The sequence below is a fragment of the Rattus norvegicus genome, chromosome 5 (genome assembly GCF_021556685.1).
Source record: "Rattus norvegicus strain SHRSP/BbbUtx chromosome 5, alternate assembly SHRSP_T2T, whole genome shotgun sequence".
NCBI classification, from domain to species: domain Eukaryota; kingdom Metazoa; phylum Chordata; class Mammalia; order Rodentia; family Muridae; genus Rattus; species Rattus norvegicus.
In genome coordinates, this window is record NC_141538.1 from 56064744 (window position 1) to 56086458 (window position 21715).

The 21715-nt window shown below is 37.7% G+C and overlaps 1 protein-coding gene across 13 annotated transcripts in view; it reads right to left on the reverse strand.

Moving 5' to 3' along the window:
* Positions 1–21715, reverse strand: part of Lingo2 (leucine rich repeat and Ig domain containing 2) — a 1315053-nt gene that overhangs the window by 424353 nt on the left and 868985 nt on the right. For 5 of the 13 annotated variants that reach the window (NM_001436764.1, XM_087548872.1, XM_087548869.1 and 2 more), the window contains 2 exon segments: positions 1267–1306; positions 16740–16772. The gene's annotated coding sequence lies outside the window, so the exon portion shown is untranslated. 13 annotated transcript variants of the gene reach the window in all.

Here is a 21715-nt window from a genome sequence, read left to right on the forward strand (position 1 = left end):
AGAATGCAAATTGTCTTGTGCTAGATGCCCTTGAAAATCAGCACTTTTGTTTCCTGGGCCTCTGCCTAACCTAAAACTGCTTATATAGGAACCAATAAAGGATTTTTCAGGCAGCTGTTGCATGGTTGGAAAAGGTGCTCACAGACTTCTCAGCTGCATGGGGTAGACGGAATAAGGGGCTGGGAAAGACTCCAGTAATATCCAGAGTCCTGGAATTTTGAGACCTTGTCAAAGCTCTTTCACTCAAGGTAATTCCCAAAGGGTCCTGGTCATAACCATCCAGAGGACACCAGACACCAAAGAAACCTTCATTATGGATAGCATGGTTTCTGCAACAAATGATTATCCATCTTCTTAATTTCCAAATATAAACCTTAGCTTAATGGTTCCAGAGTAACCGTACCTGCTCCACACACATACACCTGCTCTAACCTTGCCCAAAATTTTCATCTGAGGGATGCAGGGATGGTTCAATATATGAAAATACATCCGGCTGGAGAGATGACTCAGCGGTTAAGAGCACCCGACTACTCTTCCAGAGGTCCTGAGTTCAATTCCGAGCAACTACATGGTGGCTCACAATCATCTGTAAAGAGATGCCCTCTTCTGGTGTATCTGAAGACAGCTACAGTGTACTTATATATAATAAATGAATAAATCTTTAAAAAAAAAGAAAATCCATCAACATAATCCACTATATAAACAAAACTCAAAGAAAAAAAACCCACATTATTATCTCATTAGATGCTGAAAAAGTCTTTGACAAAATACTACACCCCTTCATGTTGAAAGTCCTGGAGAGGTTACTAATTAATGGTATATACTGAAACATAATAAATGCAATATACAGCAAACCAACAGCCAACATCAAATTAAATGGAGAGAAACTGGAAGCAATCCTCCTAAAATCCAGGACAAGGCAAAGTTGCCCATTCTCTCCCTATTTATTCAACATAGTACTCAACATTCTAGCAAGAGCAATTAGACAACAAAAGGAGATCAAGTGAATACAGATTTGAAAGGAAGAAGTCAAAGTGCCACTATTTGTAGATGACATGATTGTACATAGGCGATACCCAAATTTCCACCAGAGAACGACTACAATGGATAAACAACTTCAACAAAGTGCAGAATATAAAATTAACTCAAACAAACCAGTAACTCTCTTTTATATATATATGATAAACAGGCTGAGAAAGAAAATAGAGAAACAACACCCTTCACAATAGTCACAAATAATATAAAATATTTTGGTGTAACTCTTACCAAGCAAGTGAAAGATCTGAATGACAAGAACTTCAAATCCCTGAAAAAAGAAATCGAAGAAGACCTCAGAAGATGGAAGATCTCCCATGCACATAGATTGGCAGGATTAAATTATCAGAATGCAGGAGACAGTTTATTTCCTAACAATATAAACCAGAAGTACATTTTATATATGATCATTTTGGTGACAGAATTCAAGTTTATTTATGGAAAATGTATCAGAATTTAACATGTACGAGGAAAAAAGTGTATTTTCATGAAATTGGAGTCCACAAAGAAATAAGGTGCATGCATACATGAAGTTTATGCCTATGAAATGATGTTGATTCCCTTAGAATTTACAGCAGAGGGTTTCTGGGTAAGTCACAGCACTTTAAGTCACCATGGTTGTTTGATTTGATGCTTCCTCCTTTGAAACAGTGGTTAAGAGCACTAGACACTCATGCAGGGGACTGGGGTTTGAGTCCTAGCACCCACGTGGTAGCTCACAATAGTCAGTAACTTAAGTTCAGCTGATTCAATGCCATCTTCTTTCCTCTGTGGGTACATGCATTCATCCAGCGAAAACACCCATGCACAAATAAAAATAAATTTAAGAAAGATAGATAATTATAGGAAAGAAAACAATAATCACAAATTAGTGAACCCACATTAGTCGGCCCTGAGAACGCAGGTAGTGAGTTTTCTAAGTGACTACAGAGAACTGGGTGTGGATTTTGATTCTATCCCTTCATACTAATGGTGGTTAAAGTTAATTACTCTTTTGGGTTTCAATAAAACCACCAACAAAGCATAAAATTCTTTTCCTGAGGCTCTACGGGAGAATTTTACAACAGTGGTTGTCAACTACTACATAGCACAAATCTGGGTACCTGATTGCTCACAACATGTTGGTCATTGATGAAACCACCAAATACCACCTACAATGTATTCTGCTAACTCTACCTACTTGCTAGGAATGACAAGCAATTTCCCAAAATGGGAGTAAAAATGAAACAAAATGTTATTTTCAAACATTGTAGCACTATTCCTTCAGCCTGGTAGCCTGAGACAGAGCTCTGTCCTGGGTTTGGAAAATACATGAATAGTTGATGAGCTTAGGACAAAGAAACCATTAATTTTATCTCCTCAAAGTACATTCTTGGTAATGTGCTTTACAACTTACAAAACTTTAACATACAAACCAAAGGCTCCCATCCTTAAGACACCGAGATAAACCAAGTAGGACAAAGGGCAGTGCTGAAGCAACTATGTTTCCAATGTCTTCCTGGACAGCAGCTTCTCTGATACTTTCTAACTTTTCCTGTCATCCCATTCTCCTGTACTTTTAAATGCTGGTAGGAGCAAAGACTCTCAGAATCCAGCAGTGATGAATGACTTGATATTTGACATACTTACTTCATCTGGAAGAATCAAAAGTTACAACTATGTAGTCTTGCTTTCAAAAATAATTTGAGCATGTTTTTATAATTTTATATTTGTCTTTTACTTCTTGTTATGAGCTCCTTCCCTCATAATTGTCTTTTTCTCCTGCCACCAAATCCCTCTTCTTGAGTCTTCCTCCTGAGTGTGTGTGTGTGTGTGTGTGTGTGTGTGTGTGTGTGTGTCCCACTGAATTTAATTAGGGTAGCTGGCAGAAGCTTGAGTGGAAACTGTTGATTAATTGAGAGCAATATAAAAGTAACTGCATCATTAAAGATGCAGACTGTTTTTTTTCCTTGATTGTGAAACTAGAAAACAATTAAATTAATATTTTTTGACTCAGATTTTATTCCATTTAATTTTTTATCAAATCTTTGTAAGCTAGGTAGATTAGATCATTAACTTTTGTTTTGTTCCAACTTTTGAAGATGAAGAAACTCAATTTCAGAGAGCTCAAACAATGCTCTAAGGTCACATATTGGTTCTGCTTTAGAAATCATATTTATTTTTGTTTCTTCCCAACTTCACCCCACAGATCAGTGATTTCCACGGTGGAAGGAGTATTGTTGAGTATGGACACAGTAAGTAAATAGTGTCAGCTTTAAACAACAAGCAACAACAACAACAACTGGATCCCACAGAATCATAATGTCTAGAGAACCAGAAAGTCAGATTTTCAACATCACTTGCCTTGATCTGTGTTTGTGGTAAAGTATAAGAGAGACACTATCCAATAGACAATGTAAGACTTCTGGAGGCTTAAATAATAATTTCATTACTTTTAATCAATAAGATTTGAATAACTCTAGACATTAAATACAAGTAAAAATGACTTAATTCCAGGTAAGGCAAGAAAAAAAGCCAAGAAGCAGGGTAACAAAAATGAGCCTGTTGGAAAAGTGACTTGGCTTTAAACAGGATCCACATACTGTAATTAAGGTAAAAATAAGTCTTTGGAAAAGGTTTTATTCTGACAGCATTAATTTGGTTCTAATATGCCTAGCATTGCAGCAAGAGAAGAGGTGTCTGCCGCATTTTCATTTTCTGAATAAGAGCTCCAGGGAACTGCCTATGGCTACGGTCAGAGACTTGAGTTTAGCGTCTCCCTTCACAATTCTTGTTCTGCCCCAGCATAATTATGTAGTTACAGTAATAACCCCAATTGAGTCTCCACAACAGGTCAAGCATAGTAAACAGATTAGCCTCCTTAATATTCATGAAACCCTTAGGATGCACCCCTCATTTTATGCACGAGGAAACTTAAGTTCAGTAATTTTAAGTAACTTGTCCAAAGGCACACACAAGAATAGAAGAACTGGGACTCACAGCCAGATCGTTCACTCCTACAGCTTCTGCTCCACTGGCTCTCAGATCAGAAGTGGGGAGAACAATCATATACCATGGAAGAAGTGCTCTTGTTGCAAAAGCTTGGCCAAAAACAAAAAAAAGCAGGGGTTGAGAAAAAGCATGAGGAAACATCAGAACTGCCATGTAAGCAGTCGGTGCTGCAACAGAGTTGCAGACAACCCTTCTTGGGTATGTGATTCCAATTGTATCGGTTCAGTAGGTATTGGTTATCTTGGCCACCAGTAAGAGTCATGAAAATAATAGCTACATTAGCTAACAGCAAACTAGACTTGTTGGATGCAAAAAACTCTCAGAATACTTAATTATTATTTGTCCTTCTACAAACTAGACATCTGCGTCAGTAAGTGGCACCAGGAACACGAGCTATTTAGACCAAACAAATGCTGTGCAAATGCTCATTTGAAAAAATGAAAATCCATATTGACTAAAAATTGTTCATTCCATGGTTATCTAGTGTCACTTTCTCCAGTTTCTGTTTTGTATTCAATAGGTGTTCTTTAAGTTGTCAAGGAGTTTTGTTTTGTTTTAAATCAAATGAACATTCATAAGTAATTTAATAGATAATTAACATGTGACTGAAATATTTGAGACAGTATTTTATACCTATTAAGGCAACAATTTCTGCAATGTTTGTAAGCTCAGATTCAACATCTAGCAATCATTTTAATCCCTAGGATATCTTCTAAGCCCGGAAGTATGCTCAATGTTGTATGTTGTTGTGCAGTTGAAATTCTTAGCTGTTAACGTATCTGGGCATTAATGTCTTAATCTTATCAGTTAGATAGAAGATTAAATTAGTCTCAATACTTCTTTATTTTACAAACACTGATATATTTTCTAGTCTTATATTATGTGCAACAAGCAATATACATACATATATATTTATACACACACATACACACCACATACATGAAGAATTGAGATATTCTTTGTAAGTAATTTAGCATGATGGCTGGCACATAGTAAATGCTCAAAAACCATTTCGCTCCTCTTTTCTCCTCAACTCAGATCCTTTTCTACTGTGTAACCTCTTTTTGCTTTGGTTTCTAAACCATGCTAACTTGTCCTCTGCATTGCCTTAGAACCAAATAAGAGATGGCTTTAGGGTTACATTTTCAGTAATCAAAGCTTACACATGGAAATGTCTATTGTAATTATAGTCATTATGCACAAAATGCAAGGTATTTTTCTATTTGCTCTTTGGGAACGTTGGCTGTGACTCCTGCAGTCATAAAGATTATCAAGAGAAACATCACTCTGATTTATTTCTCTTATGTCTTAAAATGGTCTCAAATCGAAGCTCTGCAGGAGCCTGTCACATTAAGCTAGTCGTGAATGCAGAATAGCTGCAGATAACTTTCTGAGGGGTTTTATTTGAGCAGACATAACAGGCCGTTCTAAGAGCGAGAAGGATGTATTGTGAAGGATTGACAGAAAATGATTTTTCATTCTGTTTTATAAATGTCTATTTTTTCAGATGTTTTCTCTGGTCTGAGGCTCACCTAGTGATATTTGCTTTATTTTTTTTCCTCTGTGTTGTTTTCCAGCTGTGATGCGAGGCACGATGAATGAATGCCACAGTCAAAGTGGCATCATACTGCTAAAACCAACATCAAGCACTTTTGGTGGTCATCAAGAACAGTATGGCTTTGTTCTGTGTTTAATGTCTAAGATGTGGACTCTGCTGAGGTGCCTGCCATTTGATACAGCCTTATAATCTTCCTTTTTATTAGCTGTCTGGCAACATCATCCCACTGACTTCTCAGTTTAAATCTTGTTGACTCTCCTAATACAAAAAGACAAGATACTGCCCCTGAAGATATAAACTTTTAGTCTCTTTTAGGATAGACAGACTTTTTTCCAATAGTTTTTTTTTCTTGAAACATAATTTCTTTTTATTTCAACAAGAACGGAGACTGTCTCTTTTCCTCCTAACAAAATATTATGCATTTTAATTATCCAGATGAGCAAGATTTCTTGATATATACAGATTAATCCTTGAGATTGTTTGAAAGGCACACAATACATTGTACATTCTCCTTCACTTGTTTACTTCAATTAGATAGCATCTATTGGGTTCCTGCTATAAACCACAAAGTGTTAGGTATCGTGAATAGCAAAAGAATAGTTTTATTTAAGGAATAAGTAGAAATGACATAATGATATTACAGCATGTTAAGTGCTTTGCTGGGAGTGTGAGTGAAGTCTTGGAGTGTAAAGTATTGAAGTCTGATTTGAATGGCTTTTCAGACCAGGTAGAGAAACATTCATGGCCTGTGTTAGTGTGTGTCAGAAAGCAGACAATGGGGAAGGAATTCTTAGTAAGAGGGGATATGGAGCTGAGGGTGGGTAAAACAAAGAGACATTAGGGCAGAGAGAAGTGTCACATAAGTGAGAATGGGAGAATTGTTTGTACACTGGGAAAAGTAACTTCAACATCCCCTTATGAAAGGTCTTGAAGTCACATTGCAGATTTTGTTAAACAGGCCTCCTGGTACGTGTGCACACACATGTGCATGTGAGTGTGCATGTTTGTGTGTGCGTGTGTGTGTGTGTGTGTGTGTGTGTGTGTGTGTGTGTGTACAGAAGTTTCAGGTAAGGAGAAAGAGATCAGTATAAGAGGCCTGGGAGAAAGCAAAGCAGAAGACAGGTAGAACTCATGGACACAGGGAGTGTAGGGCGCTGTGGAGGAGGTCTCTGCACCTCTTTTGGAGGGACAGGATGTTATCCCTTGTTTTTTGAGTTAAAGAATAAGGACTAGACATGCAATGTACAAAGGAAATCCCCACCTGGTATTCTCTTTCCTTTTTCCTTTGTGGTTTTTCTGTATAAAAATGGACCCAGTTTCAAGATAGTTTAGAGTGCTTTTAGAAGGAGAGAAAGAAGAAAAAGTAGGAAAAGAGAGGATGCAGGAGTCAGGGTCCACCTGAGTGTAACTAGGAAAGATTGTAAACAAGTGAAGGATTCATGGCTAGACTGATGGCCCTCTTGAGAGACCCCCACTGCGTTCAGAGTGGATGAGACTCCATTCTCAGTGTGCCTGCTTCTCTTTATCCCGGTGTGAAATATAGGACAGAGTTTAGCTGAGAATTCTCTAATTCTCCATTTCCCCGTGCTTACTGCTACCATGCTTGTATATCCAGCTTACCTCTTGAACAAAGCATTTGTCCCAAAGGAAGGCTATGTCACACTGCTTGCGTTCCCAACTGAGTCCCTCCACACTGCCCCCATCCTTCACCTTGATATGTGTCCTAGAGTTGTGCCTGAGGGACCGTATGAACTCAGCAGTCCCCTGTGCCCTCAGACAGCCTCCCTTTTCTTTAGATTCAGGTACGTTTGGCTTCTTGAGCCTTTGCCTGCTTGTATTTATCATTTAGGTCCCCAGGCCAAAATGCACTTCTTTTCCACGTAAGACATTTTACAATATTCGAACTGCTAGCATCTCTCCTCGCTTCTTCCAGAAGGAAATGAAAATCAATGTGGAGGGTTTACGGCTTTGTATTAGACAGTCAGCACCCTCTACCTGCAATTGCTTCCTTATAAGGAAAGAGGAAAGAAAGCACAGCAGACAGGCACAGGGGCTAAGAGAACAACAATAAAAGAAGTGATTTTCCCAAGGAAGGTGGTGTAGGCAGCATGTCGCTTACATTTCTACATTGAATACACTTAAATTTAGTTTATATTTTCATTAATATAATATGAATTCATAGTTTAAGAAGTCAGATGCTGTACTAGTAGTAATAATGAAGTAACAACAAAAATTCATAATGATAACTTCTGCATCCCCTTCGTTGAGGCTAACATGTAGTCTGAGTTTTTCCCACAAAGGCTCATAATGATTCGAGTTTGGTCTACATCATAGCACTGTTGGGACATGACAGAGTTTCTCATAGCTGAGGACCACTGAGAGGTCCTCTGAACACTAAGAGTGAGGCACAGTCTCATAAAATAGCGATCTGTGATCTCAGATATTGAGCTTCCAAACCAGTGAGGGAAATAAACCTTTTTCTCAATTGTACTTACTGCCTTTTGTATTTTGTTACAGTGTTGAAAGGTTTCTGTGAGGAACAATATACCTTGCAAGTTAATGGGAGACTAAAGGCAGGAAAAATATGCCTTGTGTGTTAAGAATTCTGTTTTCAGTTATAATATTACAAAGAATTTCTTGCTTGTCCTGTCTTAAATCCTGGTTAAAGAATGAGTTCTCATTTGTCCTGTGTCAAGTCCTTGCAAAATGTCATTTCTATATGTAATTAAAAGTAAGCCTCTCTTTCTTAAGCCTGTTGTAAGCTGCTTGCAGCCCCAATCACATGACATATGTGTGTGTGTGTGTGTGTGTGTGTGTGTGTATCCTTGCCTTAGATCATTCCTTTTTTTAATTATATCTTTCTATCAATGTACCACCAACTCTCTCACTCCTGTGAACACATATTCTTCTACAAAAAGGGACTTCAAGAGGCCAGCAGGGGCTGCTTCCTCAATTCTGGACTTAGTTTGAGGCAGCGAGCTGGCCAAACCTGAGTATACCCCAAATGCAAATTGTTTTAATTAGACAATAGTAGATTTGGACTTTTCTCTTCATGACTCTCAGATTTAACATTATTTCACTTTCACTCTCCTGTAGTTGTTTATTTTAATTAAAAAATTGTTAAAATGATGTGAGTAAATCATCATTATCATCAATTCATAAAATGGAGAATGATGTTCATCTATTCCAAATATACAACCACATAAAAATGGTTATTATAAACATTAATTCAACTGTGGTCATAATACCATGACTCTAGAAATATTTAGTGCTTCTGGTGTAATGTTTCATAATTATATATATTTGCATTCTTAATCTTCCTTGGCATCAATAATTTCCCCATTTCACAACCTGTATGATCTCTGTGGCTAAACCAAGCTTCAAGCACATATTCTCCTGCAAAACTGAGAACTTCCTTTTAGTCCATAGGAACACATGGCTCATATTATTCGGTCTGCTGCTCCTGCTCGTTTGTGAGACTGACCTCCTGAAGCCTCTACCTAAGTAATTTGAAGGGGTTGTTCTGGAAGCACACTGGAAGCTTGGAACATATTCTTTTGGCAACCTAAAGATGTCATATGTGTGTGTGTGTGTGTGTGTGTGTGTGTGTGTGTGTGTGTGTGTTTTGTTTATATGAATATGTGTGTGTGTGTGTGTGTGTCCAGAAAATGTTTTGTTTATGGGTTATACTGGGATTTACTAATCTGTAGATCCTACTAATATGCCAGTAGATCTATCTATCTATCTATCTATCTATCTATCTATCTATCTATCTATCTATCTATCTATCTATCTAGATACCTATCTATATCTATCTACAGAGAGATTTACTGATTTTCTGGGTACTATTTCCCTTGTCTCCCTTGGTGGGATATGTTGAGTTTTCAGAGCATTAAATTTTCACCTGCACAATTGACACTGAGTAGTCACAGTGTGTCATGTGCCTGATACCTCCTTTTTTCTTCTTTCTCAGGCAGCGTAGCAGATGCTACTCTGTTCTGAAGCTTTACGATGACATATTTTTCTCATTTGTTGGTGGGAGAACACTGAGCCCTCAAAGTCTGGAAATTGTATCTAGGTTCCGGAAATCAGTTTGAGGTTATTATTAGTACTGCAAATCCATTGTCCTGCTGGTTGTTTCCCTCTTCCTAATCTTTGTCTCATTCTTCTCTACCCCTGTGGATGGTCTGCCCAACTATGCTTCCAGAATATACTTTCACTGACTTTTCTTATTCTTTAAGTATTATACATTTTATTTCTTATTTCTTTAATTTTTTTCTTTATTAAATTATAGTATTGTATTTTATTTTGGAGAATATGATGTCTCCAACTTGTGGACAGTGTAGTTTGTCTAGCTCTTTCTGCCCAGGCTGCTTCTCTCTGTTTATACTGCTGTTCCTCTATCATGAAAATAATCCCCTCTGTGTGTTTTAGAGGACCCAAAGAGCTACAGGCACATAGTGAGATCTACAAATTAATAAGCCCGAGTATAACCCACAAACAAAACAAAACAAATCAAAACAACCATACCCCAATGTTATTTACTGAAAGAAGTAAGTATGTCTGTGTCCACAGTTATTTTTCCCTCTGGGTTCAAAGTCTCCAGAAAGTCTCCTATTGTCCTGAACTACATATATGAGATCGACTTTTATAATTCTAAGAGCTAAGTAATACAGAGAAGTTAAAGTATTATTTTTCAACAACCATACTCTATTACCCATCCATCTTTCCATCTATCCATCCATCTATCTACCTACCTACCTACCTATCTATTCATCCCTCCCTTCTTTCATACATATACAGTCTGTAGGGAGTTGTAAGGGCCAAAGTTAACCTGTAAGCCATACTGGCTCAAGGACAGAAAACTTCCTGGAATTCTGGAGGCTATGATTCTTGTGAGATAAAAAGCCACATATCTTCTCTCCCCTGAACAAATTTGAATAACCCAACAGTACCAGATGCGTTTGGTTGGGTGCAGCTGGAAGGCACATGTCAAGATTTAGTCTTCTTTTTTTTTTTAAAAAAAATGTTTATATAGATCAACTTCTTTTTTATTAGATATTTTTATTTCCATTTCAATGTTATTCCCTTTCCTGGTTTCCCATCTATAAACCATCTATCCCTAAGCCACCTCCCTGCCCCTGCTTCTATAAAGATGTTCCCCCACCCATCTACTCACCCATTCCTGCCTCCCTAACCTGACATCCCCTTACACTGGGTTATCAAGCCTTGGCAGGACCAAGGGCTTGTCCTCCTGTTGGTGCCCAAAAAAACCATCCTCTGCTACATATGCAGCTGGAGCCATGGGTCTGTCCATGTGTACTCTTTGGATGATGGTTTAGTCCCTGGGAGCTCTGGTTGGTTGGTATTGTTGCTCTTATGGGTTTGCAAACCCCTTCAACTCCTTCAATTCTTTCTCTAACTCCTCCAATGGAGACCATGTTCTTAGTCCAATGGTTGGCTGCAAGCATCTGCTTCTGTATTTGTCATGCTCTGATAGAGCCTCTCAGCTATATCAGGCTCTCTGTCAGCATGCACTTCTTGGCATCAGCAATATAGTCTGGGTTTAGCTGTATGTACATGGGCTGGATCCCCAGGTGGGGCAGTCTCTGGATGGCCTCTCCTTCAGTCTCTGCTCCAAATTTTATCTCCATATTTCCCAAGATGTACTCTTGCTCCTGACTGTATATAGGTTGGAGGTATGCAGGCAGGAAATATGTCATGATATATGCTTGCTCCTGATTGGACCTGAATGAATATATGGAGGCTTTATGAGCCTTTTTAAGCCTCTGCAAATGTGATTATTGACCATTCAAGGGAACCCCAGAATAGTCCTGACCAGAGTTCATCATCCTGTCCAATATTTGATAAAACCTTGCTTAAATTTTGGCTCAAAACATGTGGAAATTGTCTTTTTCTCCAGATTCTCAGGTTTAGTAGAGTCAAAGAAGCCTTGAGCTAATGTGTAATAGTAAGCTGATCCCAAATGGATGTATGTGTATTATTACACGGGACCAATCCCTCAGACTCACAGGAACTCACGCAGCCTTTATAGGTCAGGTCAGGAAATTGGCACATCTTTGCTCTAGTCTGTGAATGGTTGTGGATCTGGGTTGTCGCACAATTGGTGCATCTTCATCTGAGAAAACATGGCTACCATGATCCCAGCTTTTATGTGCATGTGTCCTTATGTGTTTCTGCTTTTCTTCAGTCCCTCATTCTAGGCCCAAGCCATGGTGAACGCAGCAGTAATATTTTATCTCCCAAAGTGTCTGAGAAATTGGTGAGGGGTTGTTAATTGGATTTGTGGTGTGAGAATGAAGAATGGCGCTCTAATTGCTCTACTTTTAGACTTTCAACTTCTATTCATCAGCGCTTACTTACTTTTCAATCTGTACCTTCAGTATATCTGATTCCCAACCTATTAGAAGGTTCTGCAATTCATACACTTACTGTATGTTTGTTTCTGCTGCAACTGTGGGCTCTGTAAAGAGAAATGCTTTTTTCCAATCTCCTTTTCCTTATTTATCTTGTGATATTAGGTATACTTACATCCTGCTCCTGATTATTCTGACTGGTTAAGGGTTCTGCTCCTTATTCTTATATTATTTATGGTTTCTGAGGAAGTAGAGATAAAAGCTATGTTCAACTATGCATGAATTCACTATTCCATCCTTTATTCTTGTGGCTTCTCCCTAGCTCTTCTGCCCATAGCATGGTCTTACAGTCATCACCTTACTTTCCTTACAAAATCTGCATAATTACATAATCAAGAGAGTATTTTACATTGGCATAAATTTAGCATTTCTACAATCTTTTTCATCTCTCCATTTCTCACAGGAAAACTCAGATAAAATCAGAGAGGTTTTAGAGAAAGAAGGAAAGGTTTAGTTAGAGAAACTAAGTTTAGCTAAATAACATATTTTAAAAAGTAGAAAGAGAAGATAAATGGTGACAACTAAGGATTGGAATGATGATTGTGTTCTGATGAAGATTCAAAACATTTCTAGGTGGAACACATTTGAAAGGTTATAAAAGAAATTTATGAAGGACTTGCTTTGAGTTATCAAACTGATAACCCATTTAATGGTTTTCAAAGTCTTCAAGTCAGTGCTAGATTTTTTTTTAAATTTATAGTCACATATAATTGATGGTTTCTTGATTGACATGCTGCATATTTTTTAGAGCAAAAGGAGTTATTTATAATGCTCTAATTTATGATATTCAAATCTAAACACAATGATGCCAGCATGAAAATATTTAAATATCTCTAGCCTGGAAATAGTATCCAAATCTCCTTTCAAATGAAATGTAGTAAAAAAAACCAAAGGAAATTAGATTTAGAATTTGTAATAAAAGGAAATTAGTTTTCTAGGTTTTTTTTTTACATATTTTTCTGTAGTAAAAAAAGAGAAAAGTCCATTCATTTGGTGTTCAATCTTTGAACTTCCTGACAATCTCACAAACATGGTTTCAATGGGTGCTTTCTTTTCTCATCTCATGCCCAATAGCTTAGTTGCCAAGTAATCGATGCTGTGTGTCAAATCACGATTTTGTGTATGCTAAGCAAATACATTGTTGCTGAGTTACATAGAAGCCCCAAATGAATCACTTGGACTAACTCCTCACACTAATCCTAAAATGTATATATGTAAAATTCATATCTACTTTTCTTTGTTTGCCTTCTGACCACAGTCAGAGATATCAGCCCCAACCCTGCTGACATTCATCATCCACAGTGTATCAATAAATTGCAATAGGCTAGATGATGGTCAGTGTTCTTGGTTAGATTTAGAGTCACAGTGGAACTATCCAACATTTACTCAGAATTTTCAAATGTAGTAAAAATAGAGAAAAATGGCAACCATCAACACTACCATCCGATAATTTATTACAGAGTCAGGGAAAAAAAGAAAAACCAAACAGGCCTTGAGATACTTAAGAATGGAGACAATTGTAAGGCAAGAAGCTGGCATTGGAATGTAGTGTCTGAGAAGATTTTTATCCCCAACAAAAGGCCTTCTCTTGATGTACTGGTCTGAATATTTTATTGCAAGTAGGGCATTAGGGTTTGGGACTATGATCACTATTTAGTCATTGTTTGCTCTATAATCTAGAAACACATACTTAGCCTCTGTGTGCCTAGACCTTATTAACTGAAAATAAAGATTAAAATTAAGATAGTCATGATAGATTTTATGTAGAAAAAAATCAATGATTTACTTTCAGGAGAAGGGCATGGCAGTTGGGGGCCAGTAATAATATTCGTACAATGATTCCATAGTTAAGAACCTTTTTGGCAAAATAACAAGCATCACAAGCACTGGACCTCTTGAATACCCAGGCATCCTGGAGGGGAATTAAGAATTATCTAGAATCCAACCTCCTTCAGTTTCTCTATAATGACATTGCACTTAGAGGATCAGAGTTAATCATCGCTCCATCTCAAGCCACCGTTGATGCTTTAAATCCTTATAGTGAATGGCTCATGATCATGGTGTGTCAGACCATGTATGAAACACAAAGAAATTATTATCATATTGGTAGTTGGTAAAATCTATACTATTTCTCAATTTGTTAGGCTGAAAATCCCGAGGTCAGGGGACAGGATATCATTGTGTATGATAGGGGCCTGCTGAATCAGAAACAGGGCCTCTAGTGTCCTCACATGATGATGAGCAAGTATGGAACCCATTTCACAAAGGCAATATCCCTATTCATGAGCCATTCTGCCTTGTCTTCCCGAAAGGTCTCATTTCCTACCTTGGAGATCAGGACTTCACCATGTGAACTGGATGTGTAAACCAAAGTCCCTTGTTATTTCACAGCGGTACAACACTTTCATTGAGTGCGCTTATTTAGATACAGTTTAGAGTGTCTATTCTCAAGTGCCCCATTAGGAAGTTTTAGGAGGATCTTCTTCCACTTGCATTATCAAGCATTTAATGATTTTGATTATAAGAAGTTATGCTGTCATTTTCCCCATTATCTTAAAACCAGTAATCTGTCTTTACTTAAAATCTAATCATGATGCACTTACATGCTTACGATCAGCTGTTGTGTATTGATTGTATATGGCAGCTCTTGAAGCTGACCAATCTCCGTTCCCAAGCTATCAGTCAATAGACTGTGCAGTCCCACTTGCTTCACTGAGGCAGACTGAACAAAGTGGAAACTCTTCACTAAGTTATTGGTTTTGTCCTCAGTATGACACTCCTTACCAAAAGACTGCTGGTCCAAGGTTTATTTTTATGCCAGATAGATAGTTTGACATATCTCTTCAGTCTCAAACAAGGAGCATCACTCTCCTAGCCTATGATGGTACATGAAGACAAACACACAGATTACTACATACTTCCCATAGAAGAATAAATACTTATTTATGTTCTTTAATATTTACTCTCCTGATGCATCTTAGGACTTCTTACTCTCTGTCAGCTGAAGAATGGTTCTCAACATCTACTAACATTCACCTATATTATATCAATATGAAGCCTCCTTGACAGTTGTTAGCTCTCACATCACCAAGAAAGAGGGTGTGTCCACACACACAGCAATAGCTTTGCGGCTTTGAAGTGAGATTGAAAAGCGATCACCAAGTTTCTATCCTTCTGTCTTATTATACCTTGGTATTACCTTTCTTTCTTCATCAAAAACTAATTATATCCTCTATCTTCGTGACACTTATCAAAGCTCTCTATTAAGAAAGCAAAACACAAGTAGTGTCCATCACAGGGTATCACAATTTGCTGGACAGTTCCCAAGTTATTTATGTTTTCACATGGAACAAATATATTATCGTATAATGAATGTATCTGTGTAGGTGAAGCACGAAAAAGCAGGTCCACAAGAGAAATTCCTTTAGAGAATGAAGCTGCTGCCTGCCTGCTCTAGAATGTGTTCTGCAAATGTATTACAGCAAAGTAATGAGTGGTGACCGTCTCTCACTGAGTTCTTATAGCATGAAGAAATGACTTGTAAATATATTGTCTCCTTTGATTTATAAAAAGGTTTTATTCGTCTCATTTCTCTGCTGAGGAAATCAGGGGTGTTTAGATGCTAAACTGGTCAAAGACACACAAACAGCAAATTCGCAGTTTGAATCCATGCAGCCCATGTCTGGAGCCCTGATTCTCAACTACGGCTCACCATCTTTCAGTGGGGCAGTTCGATCTATTGATGGCTGAGGTGACTGTGATGAGGTTTTATAGTAAATTAATTTAGATGAGGAGCCTAATATGGGAGTCCTTTCTCAATTCTGACAGTTGTTGGAGAAAGTGTGTTGGACAGCTTTAAGTTGGTGGTGTGAGTGTAGGTGATTCAGGTCAAGGGCATGAGAACATGACAGCAGGAGAGCTGATCTTGCTACATCGCTGGCTGTAGCATTGAGGGAGCTAACCAGGGCAGTGATGGAGAGCCTTGCCTTGATGGTGTGGGTAGTGGAGAGCTTGTAAGCTGACAAATTCAGCTACCATCCAGGCAAAAATGCAAAGCTTTGTGTTGGCCCACTCCAAAATCTACCCCACCTGTGAACTGTTGGAATGTAGAAGTATACTTGCTATTACTAATTACTACATTATCCTAATACGCAAACACTCACAATAGCCAAAAGCAACACAAAGATGGACACTATACATATGTAAATTAGTTTCCTTATCATTTTACCAACAGGTTCAAATTATTTAAGAGTAGTCATCTGAACATAGCTGAACAGTGTTGAAAATCCACTTACTTGTCTGGTATGTAAAGTTAAATAAAGGATAATAAAGGATCTGTGATAATAGTTGAAGATTTATTATAAGAAGTATCATGCCACATTAGAAAGGGTTAATTGTTAATCTGTCAATGGTCAGATAAAGTTTGGGTAGAAGTAAAAGTATGGATGTATATGCAATATGATAAATACATATAAAATATGAACACAACCAGAGGAGTAGAGTAGAAAATATTGAATAGTTCTGTTTACACAATATTACCAGTTTTTTGATCACTCTGCTGTTCTATACTAAAATTTATATTGTACCTTATATACAATAGTGAAGAAAGGAAAAACAATATTTTCGGATATGTGTGAAAAGCTGAGGGTATTTAGGCTTTACTGCTTCATGCATTGTTTTTTATTATTATGTGTTCAGACGTTATAAAAAGTACCAACCTTGAATACTGCATTTTGCTTCTTTCACTTCATCTAGAAAATAAAACAGGAAAGAAAAAAAAATGGTTAAGGCCAATTAAAGCATTTGAGGTACTAAGAGAGGCATCTTTAAAAAAAATAATTAGGTTTCCCCATTTTATCCCTGACAAAGGACAACACTTAACTGTGTAGGGAAAAGCACCTGATAAAATCTTTAACTTTAATAATTTAAAAATATTTTGCGCCTTTTGTATTTTGTGATAGTTTGCTTCTGTGAAATTTTCATATGGCATAGCAATTATGGGAGTGTTTAATAAAAAGTGATAAAACTAAATTAATAAGAGTAAAATTTATGAGGCAGAGATTGGTGGGATTTCTGGAGCTCTCTGGTCAGCCAGTATTAGCCTACCTGGAGAATTCCAGGCCAGCAAGACTATCTCAAATAAAATGTGTAAGCAATGCTTAAAGCAGTTCATGTAAGGGTGCCATGCTCTCATGATACAGTTTTTTCATAAGTTTGGGCAAGACTATTTTCAGAGGACATTGCAATTTATTCTCCTCCGAATTCTGATCAGAACTCAGGCTTTTATGTCTTTCCCTACTCACAACCCTCCACCCCACCCCAGGTAATCTCTTCTCCCTTATGGACCAAGTGATCACTGTGTTGTTTATAATAACTGTTCTACATTCCTTGTGGAAATTGAGATTATGATGCTGAATATTCAAACTGCGAGCCACTTTTCTCAGGGAAATTGTAATTATGATAATGCAGTATTTACCGAAACAATGTATTCAAGTCATTGTTCCTTTAGAGGAATGGGAGGTGAGAAAAAAACACTGAAATAAATCAGCTTTTGGGATCCTGGGCACGTTTTCATGCAAACAAAAGCTGTTATTTACAATGTGTCACAATCAGGTTTACACGTGTCACACATGCGGTGCACATACTTTTCTTAGGAATATATCTAAATTATTTCCATTAAACTCACACAACTACCTCAAGAAGTAAATAGCATCCTAATTTTATAAATGAAAGACTTGATTATTTTGTGCAGTATTGTGATATGAAGATTTATATTAATACATATGTCATTAATATATATCACATCACTTTACTCATGTTTAAAATTTAGATCTCAAAATTTAAGCTTATACTAATAGATACATAAGTAAATCCCATTCTCATATTAATATTTATGTAAGAAATGCTAACAGAATGTACATTTTTGTAGTAAGAAACAAATTTTAAGGTTACATATAATAACCACACCACTAAGTATTCGCATTATAACTTTTCAAAATGGTGAAACAAAGAAAGCATAAGACCAAAGCCAATTAGGAGGAGCCTCGTTCAGTAGGAGAGGTAGCATATGTTTTTGATATTCAGGGATTCAAGGAAGAAGTAAGTCACAGCCCTTATAAATAAACACAGTTTGAACTTGCTATTCACAAATCCTTTATGGACAGTTTAAATCTCACAACCACTATATATATGATTTAGGCTTGCCAAATTTATTTGTTCAAATTTTCAAAATTATCATGTGTTCTTTTATAACTTTGTGCATAGTGGCCAGATTTGATTGATTATGAAGAAGAAGAAGAAGAAGGGGAAGAAGGAGGAGGAAGAGGAGGAGGAGGAGGAGGAGGAGGAGGAGGAGGAGGAGGAGGAGGAGGAGGAGGAGGAGAAGAAGAAGAAGAAGAAGAAGAAGAAGAAGAAGAAGAAGAAGAAGAAGAAGAAGAAGGAGAGAAAGAAGAAGAAGAGAAAGAAGAAGAAGAAGGAGAGAAAGAAGAAGAAGAGAAAGAAGAAGAAGAGAAAGAAGAAGAAGAAGGAGAGAAAGAAGAAGAAGAGAAAGAAGAAGAAGAGAAAGAAGAAGAAGGAGAGAAAGAAGAAGAAGAGAAAGAAGAAGAGAAAGAAGAAGAAGAAGGAGAGAAAGAAGAAGAAGGAGAGAAAGAAGAAGAAGGAGAGAAAGAAGAAGAAGGAGAGAAAGAAGAAGAAGAAGAAGAAGAAAAAGAAGAAGAAGAAGAAAAAGAAGAAGAAGAAGAAGAAGAAAAGAAGAAGAGAAGAGGAGGAGGGGGAGGTGGAGGAAGGAGGAAGGAAATGGTGGTGGAGGAGGAGAAAAGTGAAAATAAAAAGATCCAAGACACTAAGGGACCACAGAAACACAAAATTAGAAACAAAATACATAAGAAGAAAATATATAAATTAGTCTGTTTCCAGAATTCATCCTTGCTAGTACCTTAGTGTATATAGTGAACAGCTTTAGAAATTTCTTTTCCTTTTCTCAGCTTTGTTATATTTCAAGTGTCCTTTCAAGAAGTCCCATATGTCTCCAATATCATTCATTTGTATCCTTTCACTACTAGTCCACTCCTCAGTAGCTCTCATTTGTTCTGTATGGACCATTTAATAATTTCTCCCTGATTCCATACACAAGAAGGTTGATGAGTACAGGGAGCACTGATGAACCTCAATTTTGGCACGATCTTCAGAGCCACCAACATGTCATTTGTTTGATGTTGATGTCAATCACATTCAGCTGAGAAAGAGAAGTAAGTTGTCTAGACTCAAAATGAATTCTCTAGAATAGTTGGCAAGCCAGGTTTAGATATGGTCTTGAACCCCCTATTTTAGCCATTCCTGGGCCCTAGAGGAGGGTGACGTCTGATGTGTGCCACCATACCTTATTCACTACTGTAGTCTACAGGTTTATGACATCAAAACACAAAGGTGCAAAAATATCACTAAGAGTCAATGGAACATACATTTATTTATTTATTTATTTATTTATTTATTTATTTATTTCCTTTTCGATGCAAAAGCAAGAGGTTTATCTTCTAGCACGTTGGGGTCGACCTTCAATTATTCCCTCAAGGTGAAAGACTAGAAGGTGACCCCAAATGGTTATTATAAGCAGTTTTTATAATCTTTAGGGGCACAGGTTACCTCAGCAAGGTTATAGTTTAAAATTATTACATATGGTTTAAACCTTTAAGCATATTGATCTTTAAATCTATTGAGTAGCAAGCATCAGTTGGTACATTCTGAGAATTTTCTACTCAAGAATGTTCCTGTGGTTGGAGAATGGAACTTGGTTAACTCTCGACCTGTGGCAGGAAGCTGGAACCTGGCCTACCCTTGCCCTGAGCCAAGAGGTTGGAAGGCTGGCAAAAGCCTTTAGGATCCTTAATATCCCCCTCCCTTTTTTTCTTGTGGAAGGTCTAATCTTATAGCTATGCTCGGGGGTCTCTGGTGACTAACTCATATTCTTCAGGTCCTGTCCTCAGGATCTCATATTGTTAGCATAAGTCAATTTCACAGAAGTTAATTCAGGAAAATATGGTTACAAATACCTCCTAGTGTTGGCAGATACTTTCTCTGGTTGAGTTGAGGGTTTCCACACCAAGAAGGAAAAGCTACCATGGTCGCCAAGAAGATTAAAAAAAAATTTCCCTGAGGTTCATAGTGTCCAAGGATTGAATAACAGTCCTGCTTTGGTTTCTAAGGTTAGTCAGGGATTGGCAGAGACATTGGGGACTAATTGGAAGCTCAATTGTGCATACTATCCACAGAGCTCAGAGCAGGTAGAGAGAATGAAGCAAACCCTAAAAGAGACTTTAACTAAATTTTCCTTGAAGACTGGCACTGACTGGGTGGTGCTCCTTCCCTTGGCCCTGTTCCAATAGAACTTTTAAAATGATTTACAACAGTAGCTACATAATCACATGATGTACTCATCTCAGTACATATGGCCCAAACCAGGGATGCTGACCCGATAATGCAACAGGACAGCCTTCCACAGGTATTATTTAGGGCGGAGGTACAGCTAAATGTTGAAGCACTTGCCTGTTTGTGAGAGACCTAGGCTCAGTCCCTACTGCTCCAAAACAATGACGCAGCTGAAGTGTCTCATAACTTGGTAATGGTAAAATGCAGTTCTAAGGATGTAATAAAACACTCAAGATCAGTGACTCTTTTTGTTCCCCTGACTCTTCAAAGGATAGACTCTATGGATCTGAGAACAAAAGTAGGGAAATCAGAGTAATCAACATGGCATTGTTCCTGTGTCCCAATCCTACATATTAACCTCTGTGCCTTTAGATACCCTTATCTGCAAAGGGGAAATACTTTCATCTGGGGACATAAAAGGAAGCTCATTAATCATTAAGATATGCCTGATTAAAAACAAATAAAGAAACAAAAACAACAACAATTTGCATAGTCGTGGCAAACAGCTGGCAGCAGAGAGTGAAGCTGCTAAGATATGACGGAACAATGAGGCTGCATCCACAAAGAAGACAGGGATGCCTGACGTTAAGGTATGTCACCTGCACTTCTTAATCTTTCCCTGCTTACTTTCAAAAGGCAATAGCAAAGCTCGGTACCGTGCATAAGCAATGAGGATAAAGGTTTCAGACATTTTAGCTGGTGTCCCGTCACAAGGTTGATGACCTAAGTTAATAAAGATACTGGCTAAACAAAATAGAATTCTACCATGGACAGTTGAAGAAAGATGGTTGAGGATGACAGGAATTAGCTACAGCCTTGAGACCAGCCCAGAGATAGAGAGTGCTTCCTAATATCTTCCTCATGGGTCTGCACCAGATGAGGTCCGAGCGCCAAGAAGAGAAGTGAACACATGCTCCCCATCTCTAACCCAGAAACTATCTCCAACTGATAACTACTTGAAAATGAAAAAAAAAAAACATTAGTTTTCTCTTAGGATATCTCATTGTACAGCAAGAGATGTCCAGCACAAATCTAACCCAATGGCATCTTCGGAGGCTCTTTGTGTGTATGTGATTGCTTTCAGTTTTGTTCTTTTAGTGAGATTCCTGAGTAGGTAAATGTGTGTGTCTCTGCTTCTGTATCTGGTTCCTGTGCTTTTTCTTTGGCTCCTTTTCTTCTGGTGGGATTGTTTTGTTTATATTCAGTTTTGTTTTACTCTGTCTTATTATTATTCTAAGGAGAGACAGAATGGGACATGGGAAGGATCTTG